The sequence below is a fragment of the Lactuca sativa genome, chromosome 9 (genome assembly GCF_002870075.4).
Source record: "Lactuca sativa cultivar Salinas chromosome 9, Lsat_Salinas_v11, whole genome shotgun sequence".
In the NCBI taxonomy this organism is placed as follows: domain Eukaryota; kingdom Viridiplantae; phylum Streptophyta; class Magnoliopsida; order Asterales; family Asteraceae; genus Lactuca; species Lactuca sativa.
This window is the reverse complement of record NC_056631.2, coordinates 25,288,834-25,308,953: the sequence shown is the minus strand read 5'-3', so window position 1 is coordinate 25,308,953 and position 20,120 is coordinate 25,288,834. Positions and strand designations below refer to the sequence as shown.

At 39.9% G+C, this 20,120-nt stretch overlaps 1 long non-coding RNA gene across 1 annotated transcript; it reads left to right on the top strand.

The window, feature by feature from the left end:
- The first annotated feature begins 12,006 nt into the window (after positions 1 to 12,006).
- On the top strand, positions 12,007 to 14,914 carry LOC111876028 (uncharacterized). Its single transcript, XR_002844882.2, has 3 exons — positions 12,007 to 13,134; positions 13,958 to 14,123; positions 14,769 to 14,914. It is a non-coding gene; the product is annotated as an uncharacterized LOC111876028 (long non-coding RNA).
- Positions 14,915 to 20,120: the final 5,206 nt, after the last annotated feature.

Genomic DNA, 20,120 nt, shown 5'->3' with positions numbered 1-20,120 from the left:
ATAAATCATTGGCTCCAATATTACAATTTTTCCCTTTATGAATCATTAATTACTATTTCTTCTTACCTTCTTACCATTTTCTCATTAGTGGATATATATATATATATATATATATATATATATATATATATATATATATATATATATATATCTTATTACACATACTAGGTGTGAGACCCGTATTGTAGCACCTAGTTCCTGGTACGTAAATCTTATTTGGGTATTCTCTTTTCTTTTAGCCTTGGACTCGGCGAGTCATAGGTCCGACTCGCCGAGTAGATACGGGACCCGGGACACGTTTAAGTTGGCGACTCAGCGAGTCACCGCTGTTGGATGAAACCCTAAGTTTCAGGGGTTTGCACCCTATTTAAACACCATATCCGCCCCAGGCCAGCCCCCATTCACCCTTAGAGCTCCCAACCCTCGTTCTAAGCTTGTTTATAGAGAGTTTGAAGAAATTGTTGTGTATTCTTGAAGGTTTTGAGGCAAAAGGGGAGTAGATCAAGAGTAAGGGAAGGGATCCGAGCATCTTTGTGCTCTCTCAGCAGTTCCTTTGAGGTATAACCCGTTTTCCCCTTGTTTCTATGCTTATTACTTCATTTAAGTCATTCTTGAGCCAATCCCCAAGCTTGTATGTGCAATATAAGTCGTAATTAGTTGATTGGCCTTTAGATCTAGGCAAGATTGAGCTCCAGAAGCTCAAATCTGTTACCTTTATGGACCCATGTTGCTTGTTCACCCTAGATCTACCCTTTTGAGGCATTTTGAGCCCTAAATCCCTCATTGATGAGTATCTACACGTAAAGTTGGAAACTTTACGTGTCATTCATGCTCTAGGAACCCAAATCTGTAAATGGCATGGACTGGACTCGAGCAAAATCGCGTGTATAGTGATTGCATGGCGACGACTCGGCGAGTTTGCTCGCGAGTCTCCGAGTTGTCCCCTTTTCGTTGTGTCGAGTGGGTGTAGTGAGTCACGGGGTGTGACTCAGTGAGTTGGAAGCCAAACTCATCCATGGAGGAACACGGCGAGTCCATGCCCTGACTCGGCGAGTTCAAGACAATCTCCTTAGATCAAGAACAGACTCGGCGAGTTGTTCATACAACTCGGCGAGTCACAACATAAAGTGTTCTTCGGATGAAGATGAACTCGACGAGTTGTTCATACAACTCGGCGAGTAGGATGAAGGACTTGAACCTCAGTTAAGAAGAAGAACTCGTCGAGACAACGCCTAACTCGACGAGTAGGGTCGGGATCCAGGACAGTCGTTTGGATAGGGACTCGGCGAGTTGGAGAGCCAACTCGGCGAGTCGGGTCAACTGAAGTTGACTTTGACTTTGACTTATGACATGATCAGGGGTAAAATGGTCATTTTACCCAATGGACAGTTAGCAGTGATTGACTGAGTATGTTGTGGGATTTGCAGCCGGAGGATTTCCGGAGCAGCAGTAGGCAGTCAGTTCTCGACCAGATTACAGCCATTTCGAGGTGAGTTTCCTTTCAGTAGAAACGGGTCTAAGGCACCAAGGCCGACTCGTGTAGACGAGATGTTAGTACTAGAGTGTGGGCCGAGCCCGTATCTCTGGGTTTAGTCAAGTATGATATATGTGTCAACATGATAGAGTTGCTTATGCTTGTTGTCTGTGTGATACTTGTATATTATGGGTTAGCGGTTGAGTGTGGGCAGGGCCCATATCTCTCCGAGGTTGGAGTGTGGGCTGGGCCCGTATCTCCCAGATAGTAGAGTGTGGTCGATGCCCGTATCTCCCGGCTAGCGAAGTATGGACAGGGCCCGTATCTTCACAAGTGTGGGCGAGGCTCGTATCTCCCGGCTAGCGAAGTGTGGGCAGGGCCCGTATCTTCCCAAGTGTGGGCAAGGCCCGTAACTCCTAGTTGAACGTTGTTTGTTATATGCTTGCATGGTATGAGGTATTATGGGGGAACTCACTAAGCTTCGTGCTTACGGTTTTCAGTTTTGGTTTCAGGTACCTCCTCAACTAGGGGAAAGGAGCTGGCGCGGTAGCAGCATGTCACACACACACACACACACTCTCTTGGTTCCGCAGTTACGAGTTTATTCTGGGATTGATACTCTGATATTTTGATCGATCGAATGTTGTGGTTTTTAATTTGGTTTTCGATGTGAAGTGGTTCAACTAAACAATGTTTTAATTGTTAACGTTTTCTATGTAATGTTTTATAAACGAAATTTTTGGACGTGAAATTTTGGGTCGTTACAAGTTGGTATCAGAGCCCTGGTTTGAGGGATTCGGACACACCTTCGGGGGTGTCTGAACTCAAATCGAGGGATTAAAAGATTTTCTAAAAGAAAATGTTTTCAAAAATTGAGAAAAGAGTTTTGAGAAAGAACGAAGTGTGTGATGTGCGCGACCGGCCGAGCTCAAGTAAGTATTCCCCAAAGTACCCATACAAGTTTATGTTATGTTTATCAGCTTTTGTAGAACAGCATGCTAGAATAGGACTAAGGATCTAGGAGTGATGCCTTATGTGCCTGCTTTATGTGTTTCAGCTGTATGAGAATTGCATGCTAGTATTGAGTAGACAGCAAGTAGGATAGCCTGATTAGGTTATGTCTGATGGTATGAGCTTAGCATTATATGCTAGTACGGTTCCTGTAAGCCGATAGAGTTGAATGAGATTGTTCCCTTAGTTCGAATGCTGCTTGCTTTGTGCTTTGTGGGACTCTGAGTGGTGGGAGTTAGCCATTAGGTGAATACGTCACGTCACATGTGATCAGGGTTGAATAATCTTAGAGTGCTGGATTTGGCTCTATTGCGCAACTCTCGTTTGAGTCTAACCGTTGTAGGGGTGAACCTGTTACTCGAAGGATTATCCGAGCCTCACCGCATGTGATGGTGTTCAGGTAATGGTTAATTGGCACTACTAAGAGGCCTTCAGCAGCTGAGGACCTGGTAGGGTGGAGTCTGAGATTTCCCTAGGGCAAGCCTAGGATGAGTATAGTAGTGATCAGCCGTATTGGAAGGGATCTGGTGGAGTCGAGGCAGTCCTTGAAGAAGGTACGGATAGATGTGGAAGGTAGTATGGGCCCGTACTACTAAAAGCAGAGGATCCATACCCGAACCAAGGAAGGCCAAGATAAGACCAGGGAACTTGTAAGTAGTTGTGATCCCTTAGGAAATATCAGTATCACTAATGTGTGTTATTATGTATTACAGAATGGTGGTATTTCGATCAAGGCCGGTAGATGGCGGTTCAGGAGAGGGGTCAGGTTCGGGATCAGGTTCTGAGCCGGTAGATGAGGGACTACGCGAGTTCATCGCGTCAGATATCACCAGGGGTATCCTTGAGTCGAATCCCATTATCTTCGGGTCGATCAAGGAAGGGATCATCGAGTTGATGGAGGATCGCCTCAGGGCGTTCAGGAGTGACATGGCATCTGGCCAGTCAGGATCTCGCACATTGTCCTTTAAGGACTTCAGGGGCAGTGGTGCGCCGGATTTCCACGGGGTGAAAGACCCTATTGCTGCCAGGCGATGGATTGCAGACATTGAGTCTGCACAGTTGACTAGCTTCTGCCCCGAGGGGTCGAAGGTGAGGTATACAGCAGGGTGCTTACGAGACCGAGCCCGGGATTGGTGGGAGTCAGTGAGTGACTCGTTAGGAGCCTTAGCTATCGAGGCTATGACCTGGTCGGACTTTGTGACCAGGTTCAGGGCAGAGTTTGCACCGGCTGTCGAGCTTCAGCAGCTGGCCAGGGAGTTTTTGGACATGAGGCAGACGACAGAGAATGTGGCGGAGATCACCACCAAGTTCCGGGAGAGGGCCTTGTTGGTGCCCCAGTATGCGGGTGACGAGGATATGAGGAGGACCCGTTATCATGATATGCTACGGGCTAACATCCGGGAACATGTCAACTTTTCAGCTTGCCCTACCCTGGAGTCCATGATCGCCAGGGCGAGAGAAAGGGAGATTGATTTAGAGCACATTCGGAAGAGGAAGGCAGAGGCGGGGCAGGTGATTGGGGCTTCAGGAAAGAAGCCCAGAGGATCAGATGGGAGGCCGAAAGGCCAAGGAGGACCTGACCGCTGCGGGAAATGCGGCAGGACGCATGAGGGAGCATGCAGGATGGGATCAGCAGGTTGCTACAAGTGCGGCAAGGCGGGGCACTTTAGCAGGGATTTTACTACTCCAGTTTCGGCTATTCAGACGTCTGAGTTGATGTGTTTCCACTGCAACCAGAGGGGCCACAAGAAGGCCAATTGCCCCCAGTTGACAGTTTCAGCGCCGGTGAAGGCGCCAGCTCCAGCGACCCTGCGGATCACGGATGGCCGACAGGGCAAGGCAGAGGCTCCGGTGGTGAGGAGCCGAGAATTCCAGTTGACTACCGAGGAGGCACGCGCCGCACCCGATGTGGTGACGGGTATGATTCTTTCCCTCTATTTTTATTTTATGATGTTATGATATTGATATGTGCTCGGTATATATATATATATATATATATATATATATATATATATATATATATATATATATGTTTTAGGATCGTTCCATGTGAACGGTATCCCAGTTCAGGTGTTATTCGACTCGGGTGCATCCCGATCATTTGTGTCCCTTGCGCTTAGCAAGAAGTTTCGTGAGTCTTCAGGCATGTTGGATTGCCCTTTGGAGGTAGAGATTGCTGATGATCGATCGGTGCGAGCATCGATGGTGTTTCGGGATTGCGTATTGCGTCTGTTTGAGGAGCGTTTCTTAGTAGACTTGGTTCTTATTCCGCTGCGTGGGAACAAGGTGATTATAGGCATGGATTGGTTGAGCCCTAATGGGGCGGTGATAGATTGCGTGCAACAGCTAGTGCGGGTCAGGACCCCAGGCGGGGGAGAGTTAGTGATTCATGGCGAGAGGCCGCAGTATGGACCCGTAGTATGTTCAGCAGCGAGGGCGAGGCGCTACCTTCAGCAGGGATGCGCAGGATATGTCGCGTATGTGATGGATACCCGGGAGGCGGGTAAGGCGACAGTGAGTGAGGTTCCGGTGGTGCGAGATTTCGCAGATGTTTTCCCAGAGGAGCTTCCTGGGATACCTCCGGAGCGGCAGGTGGAGTTCAGGATTGACCTCGTTCCTGGTGTGACTCCGATAGCCAAAACACCGTATCGGTTGGCTCCTCCCGAGATGCAGGAGTTGTCTACGCAGCTGCAGGAGCTGCTAGGCAAGAGATTTATTCGTCCGAGTAGTTCACCCTGGGGAGCCCCGATCCTGTTTGTGAAGAAGAAGGATGGGTCGCACCGGATGTGCATAGATTATCAGGAGCTGAATAAGGTAACGGTGAAGAACCGTTACCCACTCTCGAGGATTGATGATCTCTTTGACCAGCTTCAGGGAGCGTCTTGGTTTTCCAAGATCGATTTGCATTCGGGATACCATCAAATGAGGGTCAGCGAGGAGGATACGCAGAAGACCGAGTTTCGTACGCGCTATGGCCATTATGAGTTCGTGGTGATGCCGTTTGGGCTCACCAATGCTCCTGCCGCGTTCATGGACCTCATGAACCGCGTATGCAGACCGATACTGGATCGGTCTGTGATAGTCTTTATCGATGACATCTTGGTTTATTCCAAGACTCAGGAGGAGCATGAGGAACATCTGAGGGAAGTGTTGGAGACCCTGAGGAGGGAGAGCTTGTATGCCAAGTTCTCCAAGTGTGAGTTCTGGTTGCGCGAGGTGCAATTTCTTGGACACCTCGTCAACCAGAACGGGATTTTGGTCGATCCGGCCAAGGTCGAGGCCGTGATGAGATGGGAGGTTCCGAAGTCTCCATCTGAGATTCGGAGTTTCCTGGGATTAGCAGGCTACTATCGGAGATTTATTCAGGATTTATCCAAGATAGCCGTACTCCTGACGCGGCTGACGAAGAAAGCCGTGGTCTTTCAGTGGGGACCCGAGCAGCAGGCTGCATTTGAGACACTGAGACAGAGATTGTGCGAGGCGCAGATCTTAGCCCTGCCAGAGGGCGTAGATGATTTTGTGGTTTATTGTGACGCGTCCATTTCAGGGTTGGGCACGGTATTGATGCAGAGGGGGCATGTCATTGCCTACGCCTCGAGGCAACTCAAGCCTCACGAGGCGACCTACCCGACACATGATTTGGAGTTGGGGGCGGTGGTTTTTGCCCTCAAGATTTGGCGACATTATCTCTACGGGGTTCGATGTACCATTTATACGGACCAGAGTTTGAGGTACCTCATGGATCAGTTGAATCTGAACATGAGGCAGCGTCGGTGGTTGGACGTGGTGAAGGATTATGATTGCGAGATCCTCTACCACCCGGGGAAGGCCAATGTGGTGGCCGATGCGCTTAGCCGCAAGGCGGCGCCGATCAGGGACGTATGCGTGAGGATGACCGTGGTGACTCCCCTGTTGGAGCGAATTCGGGAGGCTCAATAGGAGGCTATCAAGGAGGAGCATCGGAAGAGCGAGTGTGTGGTGGGTCAGGTTTCCTCCTTTGATTATGATAGCCGAGGACTATTGACACTACATCGTAGGGTGTGGGTGCCGTATCACGGAGGCGTGCGCCAGATTTTGATGGAGGAGGCGCACAAGTCCCGATTCTCTATTCATCCCGGGGGCGACGAAGATGTATAGGGATCTTCGTCTAGATTATTGGTGGCCCTGCATGAAGCGGGATGTGGCATGGTACGTTGAACGGTGCTTGACCTGCAGGAAGGTCAAGGCCGAACATCAGAGACCGCATGGCAAGATGCAGCCGTTGGATATTCCACTGTGGAAATGGGAAGATATTACAATGGATTTTATCACGAAGCTTCCCAGGACCGCGCGTGGAGTGGATTCGATTTAGGTCATCGTGGATCGATTGACCAAGAGTGCTCACTTTATCCCGATTCAGGAGAGCATATCGGCCGAGAAATTGGCCGACATCTATATCAGGGAGATCGTGGCGCGACACGGGGTGCCAGTATCGATTATCTCGGACAGGGATGTGCGTTTTACTTCCAGATTTTGGAAGAGATTTCATGACGAGTTGGGCACTCGTTTGCATTTTAGCACCGCCTTTCACCCGCAGACGGATGGTCAGAGCGAGCGGACCATCCAGACCTTGGAGGATATGTTGCGGGCGTGCGTGTTGGACTTCGGTGGTAGCTGGGATACCTATCTTCCCTTGGCAGAGTTCTCCTACAACAACAACTACCACGCGAGTATCGACCGCCATCCATTCGAGATGTTGTATGGACGGAGGTGCAGGACCCCGATATGCTGGGGTGAAGTTGGCCAGAGAGTTATGGGGAGCACCGAAGTGGTGCTCAAGACGACCGAGAGGATCCAGCAGGTTCGGAGCAGGCTTCAGACTGCTCAGAGTCGACAGAAGAGTTACGTCGACAAGCGTCGATCCGACTTGGAGTTCCAAGTCGGGGATATGGTTCTCCTGAAGGTGTCGCCTTGGAAAGGCATCATTCGATTCAGGAAGCAGGGCAAGTTGGGCCCGAGATTCATCGGACCGTTCAGGGTTGTAGCCCGGGTGGGCAAGGTGGCGTATAGGCTGGATCTGCCAGCCGAGCTCAACCAGATCCACAACATTTTCCATGTTTCTCAGCTGCGGAAGTGCCTAGCGGACGATTCAACGGTGGTGCCGCTAGAGGATATACAGGTTGATGACAGCCTGAATTACATTGAGCGCCCAGTCGCAATCCTCGACAGGAAGTTGAGGGATTTGAGGAGCAAGAAGGTGGAGCTAGTGAAGGTGCAATGGCAGCACCGCAAGGGTTCGGAATGGACTTGGGAGCCGATGGACGAGATGATGGAGCATTACCCGAGCTGTTTCAGAGTCGAGCAGCAAACTTCGAGGACGAAGTCTAAAATAAGTGGGGGAGATTTGTAGCACCTGGTTCCTGGTACGTAAATCTTATTTGGGTATTCTCTTTTCTTTTAGCCTTGGACTCGGCGAGTCATAGGTCCGACTCGCCGAGTAGATACGGGACCCGGGACACGTTTAAGTTGGCGACTCGGCGAGTCACCGCTGTTGGATGAAACCCTAAGTTTCAGGGGTTTGCACCCTATTTAAACACCATATCCGCCCCAGGCTAGCCCCCATTCACCCTCAGAGCTCCCAACCCTCGTTCTAAGATTGTTTATAGAGAGTTTGAAGAAATTGTTGTGTGTTCTTGAAGGTTTTGAGGCAAAAGGGGAGTAGATCAAGAGGAAGGGAAGGGATCCGAGCATCTTTGTGCTCTCTCAGCAGTTCCTTTGAGGTATAACCCGTTTTCCCCTTGTTTCTATGCTTATTACTTCATTTAAGTCATTCTTGAGCCAATCCCCAAGCTTGTATGTGCAATATAAGTCGTAATAAGTTGATTGGCCTTTAGATCTAGGCAAGATTGAGATCCAGGAGCTCAGATCTGTTACCTTTATGGACCCATGTTGCTTGTTCACCCTAGATCTACCCTTTTGAGGCATTTTGAGCCCTAACTCCCTCATTGGTGAGTATCTACACGTAAAGTTGGAAACTTTACGTGTCATTCATGCTCTAGGAACCCAGATCTGTAAATGGCATGGACTGGACTTGAGTAAAATCGCGTATATAGTGAATGCATGGCGACGACTCGACGAGTCGTTCATCAGACTCGGCGAGTCTGCTCGCGAGTCTCCGAGTTGTCCCCATTTTGTTGTTTCGAGTGGGTGTAGTGAGTCACGGGGTGTGACTCAGTGAGTTGGAAGCCAAACTCATCCATGGAGGAACTCGACGAGTCCATGCCCTGACTCGGCGAGTTCAAGGCAATATCCTTAGATCAAGAACAGACTCGGCGAGTTGTTCATACAACTCGGCGAGTCACAACATAAAGTGTTCTTCGGATGAAGATGAACTCGACGAGTTGTTCATACAACTCGGCGAGTAGGATGAAGGACTTGAACCTCAATTAAGAAGAAGAACTCGACGAGTAGGGTCGGGATCCAGGACAGTCGTTTGGATAGGGACTCGGCGAGTTGGAGAGCCAACTCGGCGAGTCGGGTCAACTGAAGTTGACTTTGACTTTGACTTATGACATGATCAGGGGTAAAATGGTCATTTTACCCAATGGACAGTTAGCAGTGATTGACTGAGTATGTTGTGGGATTTGCAGCCGGAGGATTTCCGGAGCAGCAGTAGGCAGTCAGTTCTCGACCAGATTAGCAGCCATTTCGAGGTGAGTTTCCTTTCAGTAGAAACGGGTCTAAGGCACTAAGGCCGACTTGTGTAGACGAGATGTTAGTACTAGAGTGTGGGCCGAGCCCGTATCTCTGGGTTTAGTCAAGTATGATATATGTGTCAACATGATAGAGTTGCTTATGCTTGTTGTCTGTGTGATACTTGTATATTATGGGTTAGCGGTTGAGTGTGGGCAGGGCCCATATCTCTCCGAGGTTGGAGTGTGGGCTGGGACCGTATCTCCCAGATAGTAGAGTGTGGTCGATGCCCGTATCTCCCGGCTAGCGAAGTGTGGACAGGGCCCGTATCTTCACAAGTGTGGGCGAGGCTCGTATCTCCCGGCTAGCAAAGTGTGGGCAGGGCCCGTATCTTCTCGAGTGTGGGCGAGGCCCGTAACTCCTAGCTGAACGTTGTTTGTTATATGCTTGCATGGTATGAGGTATTATGGGGGAACTCACTAAGCTTCGTGCTTATGGTTTTCAGTTTTGGTTTCAGGTACCTCCTCAACTAGGGGAAAGGAGCCGGCGCGGTAGCAACATGTCACACACACACACTCTCTTGGTTCCGCCGTTACGAGTTTATTCTTGGATTGATACTCTAATATTTTGATCGATTGAATGTTGTGGTTTTTAATTTGGTTTTCGATGTGAAATGGTTCAACTAAACAATGTTTTAATTGTTAACGTTTTCTATGTAATGTTTTATAAACGAAATTTTTGGACGTGAAATTTTGGGTCGTTACACGTATGTTATACGGGTTTGATAAAACAAAAAATTAAATATAAAAATTTAAACAAAAAATTATTTAAATTTGAAATTTTTTTTTGGAACCGGCGGAATTCATTAAAAGCACGGCCTAAAGGAAAAAGACCGGGCACAAAAGAAAAAACAAAAACAAAAATTACAAAATGTCAAAAGGGGAACAAACCCAACAATCCCATCTACAATTTCAAAAATTACCCCTATATTTCAGCCAACTAAAACCATAGAAATCACATTATCCGCCAACTTTGAAGAGTTCACTTGGATTTTGTTAAACCATACATCGTTCCTTGCTTTCCACATACACCATAGAAACCCATAGCAGATAGCAATAAATATATTCCTCTTTTTTGGACAGTTCCCCATGAGGCGGCAAAATTAACAAGATCTGAAATTGAAAGGAACCTTTGAATAGAAATGTCACACCAATTGAAAATCCATCTTAGAGAGTCAAAGGCAATCGGACAATCCAAGAGAATATGATCCGCAGTGTCCATACCATTAAAGCACATTTGACAGGAAGTAGAAGACATGTTGATACCTCTCCTGGAAAGAGCTACTGTAGTAGGAATACGCCCCATACAAGCCCTCCAAACAAAGCTAATGCACTTGATAGGAACTAAGTGAAGCCAAACCGTGGGATTATTTATCGGGGCAGTCAATTTACTGTCAATGAGGGCCCTAAGATCGCAAACACGGAAAAAACCATCATCAGTTAACCTTGATCTCCAAGTGTCGGGCCCATTGGATCTAACAACCATCCTTGTAACATCCAAAATAGATTCCAATTCCAATAGCTCCTGAGAATTGTTGGGTTTCCGCTTCCAAGCCCACGAGAAAACGCCATTCACCCATCTGTCTCCTAAAAGGCAACTTTTCCTCTTGTCTAACGCATATAAAGAAGGGAATTTCACTGCCAAAGTCTCATTCTTTAGCCAATCATTTAGCCAAAACAAAATTTTCTTCCCGTCCCCCACCTGAAACTCAAAAATATCTGTGACATCAATATCAATATTGCCAAGTGTCGAGAAGACATTGACAATACTACTCCAAGTGCCCGGGAGAGATTTTTTAGCCCAAGAGTGGATAGGTTTCCTTTCACATCTATGAATACTACTAATCACTCGCCTCTAAAGAGAGTCATTTTCCGTTTTAAACCTCCATATCCATTTTGTCAGGAGGGCCCAGTTAAGCGAGGCCAAGGATCCGACCCCGAGACCACCGAACGATTTTGGCCCAAGCACCACCTTCCAAGCGACCCAATTGATTTTTTGTTTTTCTTCACTTCCTCCCCATAAGAACCGTCTTCTCAGTTTCTCGAGGTTATCAATAATGGAAATCGGAGCTTTAAAAATGGAAAAATAAAAAAGAGGGAGCTTTAACCAAAGTTAGGCGACCGCCAAAGGATAAAGTTTTAGCTTTCCATAGAGAAAGTTTATTTTGAACACGATCAATGACGGGTTGCCAGCTCCTTTTTTGGGACATATTTGCTCCGACAGAGACTCCAAGATATTTAAAAAGAAGAGAGGCTGCCTCGCAACCGAGAATTCTAACGCAACTAGCAATTTCATTCTCTGACACTCCAATGCCATAAACTTTGGATTTGTGAAAATTAACTTTGAGCCCCGACGATGCATGAAAGCATCTCAAAATTCTTGCCAAGTTTATGAAGTTGGAGCTTTAGATTTGAAATTTAAAATTTAAAATTTGAATATAAAATGAAACATATTAAATATTATATGAGTACTAATATTATAATTTATTGGTTATTTTAATTAATGCAATTTAATTGAGGTATAAATATGATATGTTAATTAAGAAAAGATATAAAAATAAGAAAATGACAAATGAAAAAAAACATTTAATCAAAGATACCAAAAAGTGACAACCGTCTAAGTTAATGAGATAATGACATAAGGTAAAATTATTTTAATTTATTAGAAAGAATTACATATTTTTTGAAATTTAAAAAGTAAAATAGCTACTAACTCAACTCATGTACACCCTGTTATCCAATACATCTACATGAATCGTTCATGGAATTAATTTGGGAATCAAATAATATTTTTTTATTTCTACTCACAATTCTGAAACTCTAAATCAGTCATATTCATTGAGAAATCCTAAGTCGTCCGTTACGCGGCTTCTCCTTCTTCCCGAACTACCATCCTACCAGCAGCATCTCTTCTATGTTTATCTTACTCGTCTTCCGTATCCGGTATCCCTATGTTACCATAACCCTTCGTTACACACCATTCACTGGAAATCCTATTATCCTAACCTTAAGCTACCTCCACCATCGCCCACTCTCTCTTGCCCCTCTTCTACCTTCTGTTACGACGACAAGCCCTAACAGTCTCCACAACGCTAACCGTCACCACCAGCGAAGAGGTGATAAAAGAAGGTATTACGAAGAATGGAGTTGGTCTTTGATGTAAACGACGATGAAATCCCTCACCTTTCTTCCTGAATCCCAATTCTTCACTTCAAGCCTCCGTCAGTGTGTGTATATGTGTTTGATAAATGATAATCATTAACACCGCCATCATCTTCAACTGCTCCCGATTTTGAATTGAAAATCATAACCCATCGCAGGGGACCATTTGGAGTTGGAAATCCAGGTCAGGTGGTGATGGTGAAATTAGCGAATTTCAAGAAAGAATTCGTTTCTGTAAGTCCTTTATACGTCTCTCTCCTTTTTCAATTTTGATTCTTATGAGTTGCTCCCATGTTCTCTGTGTTCGTTTTCACTTTTTTTTTCCAGCTTTTCTCGTACACTCGTGGGCGTGGCTACCATGTGAACGTCATATATATTAGATCAAAATTGTCAAATTATGATCGATATAAGAATGTGTTGTGCGTTTGCAGTTTCAGGTGGTTGTGAGTGTATGGATTTGTAGTTTCAGGTGGTTGAGTGTATGTGCTGCAGCAGGTGATGGGAAATAATCAAAATATGGAGGACGCGACTTTCTTTGTGGAGTTTGGTAGGTTCACATTCAACCACTTTTTATGAACTGTCCAAGAAGCCACTTGTGGATGGTGTGTCGGTGTCATGGTTGGTGGATGGATGCACAACGGACCTTAGTAGTTGCAGAGACTATCATCGGAGGCATAGGGTTTGTGAAGCTCATTCCAAGACACCAGTTGTTGCCATAGCTGGCAAACACCAAAGGTTTTGCCAGCAGTGCAGTAGGTACTCCCTCCATAACCCTTTTGTTTGCTTTAACAGTTTATGCAATCATAACGGGTTAAACACTTAATCTGGACAGCTATCTTAATGACCTGGCTTAATGGTTTAAAGCCAAACAGATGATGCTTTTCTTGGGCCAAAATTCTGAATGGTGATTGTGTGTAATATACAATCCAAACCCATCAATTGATAATTGGATTGGAGTATTCTCCCCTGCCCATTTCTGGTTCATAGTCGATTCCACAAGTAGCACCCATATCGTACTATCCTTTTTAAAGTTTGAATTTTATGAGCAAACTTTATATTCCAAGCTATTTGGCAACTGTATAACATAGTTTAGGAAAATTACGTCACTTGTATTCAGATGTCTAAAAGTACCCTTTCAAGTTCCACAAATGAATTCAATATTTGTAACATTAGAAAATGGGTATATGAGCAACTTTAACTTGAAAATTCCCTAAAATTGATAATTGTTGCAGTTTTAGTGGGACATAAGAAAAAGATAAATAAGCTATCTAACTTGAGAATTGCCTGAAATGAAAAAATATTTTGGGATCCTTTAAACTCCATGTTTGATGAATTTTATCATTCGTAGTGGAGGGTAGAAGATCTTCAATTTCATTCTTCCTTTATATTAAAAGAATAGAATAATCCTATATGCAATGCATGAGACAATTCCATTCCATATCTTCCAAATGAGTGACATCAGATTCTAATTCATTTTAAAAACATTCTACAAACCAAACACTTCTTTATTGATGCTTTGTATCTGTCTTTTATTTTGTAGCGCCGGTGGTGTTCATTTTCTTTCATTTTCTTTATGCAGGAAGAACAACGGGTGATTGAACTAAAACTAATAATTAGACATCAAGAAATTCAAGATGTTAATAGGGCAAGAGAGAAGCTTCTCAAGCAGTATAGTTGAACTAAATGAGGCTGAATGCTTCTCTATTACTTTCTCAAAACTCAAGTAGCAGCCACTATGTCTGAAGGTAAATCTTTTTGATTATAAAAGTTATTTTTCTTCATTAATGCTGAAAAATGAATATGGAACTTTTCCTTTTATTTTTGCAAAATTCCAAGTTAAACTCGACTTAATTGCCTACTTTCATGTATCTAGATAATTTGTTCCTTTTTTTCAGGGTTAAAATTAGCGAATAGTTATAGATAATCCGACATGATTATTGTTTTATTTTACTCCAAGCTTGAAATATTTACATTTATGCAATTTGGAAGTTCCATATATTCAAGTAAGTTTATCAAGTATAGACTCTTTCAAAGTCCACCATGGATATAATTTTGGCCAGCTGGCATTGTCGGGTGTGTGGAGATTCAATTCTCACCTGAAACCTGGAATATCACCAAAAATATAGAAGAAAAACATTAACTGAATAATATTAGCAACACAAAAAATGTAATAGAACTTTCTACAAATCATCTTTTAATTTTAGCATTTTTAATCTTTCTTTTCTTATTAAAGCACTGTACTGTGGAAGTACAATGCTATAGTTGCATATGTTTTCAAAGTATAATGTCTGTGTGTGAACGTGTGTCTATGTGTGTATTTATAGCATCATACTTTGCATTTTTTTTCCTGTTAGTATGGAGAAAAGTAATATTTTGTGGGTATTTTGCAGGTTAATCTGCTCAAAGCAACTTGAAAAGTAGGCTTGTGTCTGCTTATTGAACCTGTAATAGTAAAGTTTTTTTTTTGTGTATGTAACTTGAAATATGCTAGTTCAAAGAAGTATTAACATGTAATAGTAAGGTTTTTTTTTTTTTTTTTTTTTTTTTTTTTTTTTAGTATGCAACTTGAAATATGCTAACACTTTCATGTTTAAAGAATCACCTAGGCCCTGCACTAAAAAATGATTAATATTTTTGTTTAACGAAGACATTGTTTATTTTTTATTCTTTCACCACTATAAAAATAGGATAAAATCATTCCTACATGTCTAAATCAACAAAATTTAACTTATTTGAAAGCCTTTAAGAGCAAACATTGCTTTAAAATTCCAAAATCACCCATACAAAAGAGTAAACATTTGTTTTATGATTTTTGGTACAAATTCAAACGTTGGAGATGTAGATGCACACGATAATGAAAAAACAAAACAAAAGGAAACTTTCTAATGTATACAAAAACCTTTTGGTTTTTTCATTTTGTTATACTTTTAGCAAGAGAGAAACAAATGACTCCATGATGTTCTTTTAAGTTTCAAGGGATTGGACACTTGGTAGTTAGTTAAATATATGGAATTTAATGGGTATATTTATACAAAAAGTAAAATGATTTGTTTTGAAAAATGGTATTTTTATATTTACTTTTTTTTAAACAATTTGTTAAACATAATATATAATAAAATAATTTATTTTATTTTAACTTATCACCGTTAGGCATCATTTTTTATTGACCTTTTTCTTTCTTGAGGTATATATCATTATTTATTTTGTTTTTAAGTAATAAATAGATTGTCTTTAGTATATATATATATATATATATATATATATATATATATATATATATATATATATATATATATATATATATATATATATTATATAACAGGTTATTATTATGTCGATTTTAGATTGTACAAAGAAGTTTTATGTGATTAACAAGGTAAAATCAAGAACTTATTATTTTACAATTTGTTCAAATATGTATTTTATATGCTCATTTTATTAGACATGTTATAAATGTACAAAACTACATTATTGCCGATTGTTGTAATGTATATATATCGTAAAATCAAGTATAAACTATTAGATGAAATTCCAAATGTATACTCAACTTTCTGCTGTATTGTATGACTAAGCACTTAGCTAGAAACTATCAATTGAAATGAACTATCCGACACAAAATAGTTTACCAAAAGACCGCAATGAATAGCTCACGTCTAAAGGAAAATAATAATCACATTAAAACTATATTCCGAAAGAAACTCTTTGCCGCCCGGTGCTTAGCGTGTAAATAGCTAATATATATATATATATATATATATATATATATATATATATATATATATATATATATATATATATATATATATATATATATAGGATTATGATCAAATGAGAACACCTAAAAGGTTGAGAACGTGAGAACAGATCTAGACCATCTAAATACTAAGATCAATGGTTAATATTAAATGGGTGATTTATGTAAAAATCTAAAACTATTGGCATTTATGTGTAACTTTTAAATGGTAAGAAGGGTATTATAGGAATTGTAACTTTGCCTATTTCCTATAATTTCTCACCCTCTCACCAATTACCTTTCTAATTCTCGTATCTATATCCTCTCTATATATCTCTCTAGGGTTTCATAAGACGCATCGACTGAACAACCGACACTGACTCCCCATTTCCCCTTTATACGCATTGTCGCTTCCATCACCAAAGATCCCATCGGCTTGACGACTTCTACTCATCGGCTGACGGCGACATCTACTCACCAGCGCAAGGCAGCGAATAGTGGTAGACCCCGATGATGACGTTCGTTCTTCATCGTCATCGTCACATTCAAAGTGAGACTTACAGCCGACATCTCTTTTTCTTAACCTTGTCGGCAATTTGGTGAACTCGACTGCTACTCATCGGTGGTAGCAAGCAGCGATACACTACTGGATTTTGATCATCCACTCCGGAGCAGCAGGGTAGTGACGAAGTACTCTGAATCAGGTAACATTATGTTTTTTTTCCTTGCAAATGTTGTTCAAAATCCACCTCTTCTCTTGATTGGAGTCTTACAATGCTATATATTGTTCGAATTTGTACATGTGTAGTTTTTTTTCTTGCAAAATCAATTGGAAAGCCAAATGTTATGCTGATTTGAACCTCTTCTGCTTTTTATTTTATTGTATGCACCAAAGATTCACAATTCTTTTGCTTGAAAATGTTTCTCAGGTATGGTACTTTACTCATTAAAATTGGCTAATAAGGGAAGAAGATAAGTTGTGCACATAAGGTGCTCGATGAAATGCCTCAATTCAGAAAAATGGAACTTGAATGCTTGCAGTTGTAATCTTATACGAATATAATGTCAGATGTCTCATTTTTACAGTTAATCATCAATGAATACTCCATGAGGCTAGTCCGAGAGGAGCAAGGCAAGCAACCACAGCAATTCAGGTGAGGGGAAAAAGCCAAGAGGCTGCTGCCTCTTTTGATTTAACCGGAAAATACAACCCCATCCTGGTGGTTATTCTTTGTAGGGAACGGAGAAGAAGAAAGGGAAAGAAGGAGCAAAAATCAGTTCATCAATTTCAACAACAAAAAGTGGGTTCAATGGAGGTTTCTTGGGTCTTGATTTATTCAAAATTCAACAACTAACGATGACTAGAAAGGTAATTTTTTGTAGTTCTTGGTCTTTGATTTCACAAGCAAATTAAGCATTAAAATTTTGGTGTGGTAATACTTGACAAAAAGGAATGAGAAAAGAGATGAATTGAGGGTTGAAACGAAATGGCAACAACTATTTTCTTATATTGATTTGTGAATATCAGTATATTTATGTGTGAATTTATGTTTGAATGATTATATTTATTTATGAATAACAGGATATTCATTTGTGAATATCAATGTATTTATGTGTGAATTTATGTTTGAATGACTATATTTATTTATGAATAACAGGATATTCATTTGTGAATATCAATGTATTTATGTGTGAATGACTATATAATTATACATAATTGTTTCTTTAACATTTTTGCAGATACAATGAATAAACATACATATAGTGGGAGGTGGGAGATTTACCAAAGAAACATCTACACCAATACCTTTTTCGAAAGGAGCACGAATGTGTTTTATTCATTTATAATTGTAATTGTAGTATTAGTTTCCGTGTCAAAAAATATATATTCTAACTTAATCATTTGCTATTATAATTATATTCTTATATGAATAGAAATGTGTTTTATTTATTAATATATGAGTACCATTTTAGTTGATTTTATAATCTTTTTTTCGGGTTTTATTCATTTATGATTTTACAAGTGTATTCATAAATACAATTGAGTTAATTCATTTATAATTTACAATTTTATTCATTTTTAAATGAAATGTATAAATCATTATTTATGAAGATACTTTTTTTTAAAAAATAAATGAGGTAAACCGATAAATTATTCATTATTTTGATATTTGATTTCTAAAAATAAAAACATAAAAATGAAAAATGAAATGAAAAAAACGTTTTCTTAGATAGATATTAAATCATGATTTTATTAATTATTGGTTCATTAAAGAAAAGAATCTAAAAATGAGATATTTTGGGTAATTGTCATCATAATCACTAAAATTTAGAATATCATAATTTAATTAAATGGTAAAATTCCATTTATGCCCTCATAAAATGATTGGTCTACAATTGTTTTCGCGTTCTCAACTTTTTAAGTGTTCTCATTTGATCCTCTCCCTATATATATATATATATATATATATATATATATATATATATATATATATATATATATATATATATATATATATATATATATATATATAATGGATTGTTTGTATTTAAAAATGTAAAAAATTAAAAACCTAAAAAACAGAGTTTTTGACCATACGAGTGTGATTGAAAAAAATATTTACCATTCTAGTGGGCTTTCAAAAATATTTACCAAAATGATATTTTTCAGTTTTCCTTAATATTCTTTATTTTAAATATTCATTTTTTTCTTTTTTATTTCACCTCTTTACTTTTTGTTAACTAACATATTTATTTCAGCTTTTTTTTTTACTTATTTTTACTGTTTTTTTAACTAACAGTTTTCTTTATCATTTTTATGTCATTTTTTTTTTCTTTTAAATTTTAAATATCCGGTATTCTTTATAGTATATAAAAAATTCAAAAAGAAAAGCTAAATTCACTTCCATAAGTATGAATTAAATGGTCCAATTGAGTAATGCTTTTGTTTTCTAATATTATATAATAGAATTTGAAGACGTTTGTTATTTTAGTTTTCATATAATTAAACAAATATCTTTTCGTAGAAAATCAATAAGCGTAGAGTAGGTGTAGAAAGTTTATATAATTCAATAAGACATAATTCTTTTTTTCTTTAAAATTAAATGAATTTGTTATTATGTAGTTTGCATTAAACAACTAGAAACCGGTATTTAATATAAATTACCGGTTCAAGGAAAATGAGAGGCCTAATAATTTTTTTCATGTAAGGATGTTGTATATAATAATATTTTATTTTTTAAATATACAATCAATATGGTAAAAAAACTAATAATTGATAGCCAATTCAATATGATTGTAGAAATTGATTAGAAAACTAATTTGATATAAAATTAGTAAAAGAAAATATAGTAACTAAATGCATAATTTAGTGTTTTACAAAAAAAAAATCCGTACCTCTGAATTATGCAAAACAAATAAAGATTATTTTTAATGGTTTATTTGGATGAATGGAATAAAACAATAAATAAACAAAGGATACAAGATCATAGAATATGTCTAGTATTCTATTTTTTAATTGTGGTGTTTTTTAACGAAAAATGTTGAGTTTTTTTTACATTAAAAACATTATATATGGAATGTTAGAGTTTTGCATCTTAAAATATATTGTATTTTTATTTGTTGTGGCTAAAATTTGATGTTCAAAGGTTTGTATAAGAAAAATGGATATTTAAAATTAAACAAAAAAAAAAACTGAAATAAAAACTATCATTTAAAAAAAATATAAAAAAACAGTAAGAAGGTGAAATATAGAGAAAGGAAAAAATCGGATATTTAAAATAATAAAAAAAAAACATTAAGGAAAACTGAAAAATAAAGAAAAATGACAAGAAACACTAGTTTGGTAAAAAAAATTAAAAGTACCCTAGAATGGTAAATACTTTTTCCAGTCACTCTATATTGGTCATAGCCCAAGTCAAATTTGTTTACATTGTGGTACGATTGTTTTGACTGTTTTACGTGCAATCATTGTAAAATAGGGTACGGTTAAAATCCCCTCCAACCGTCT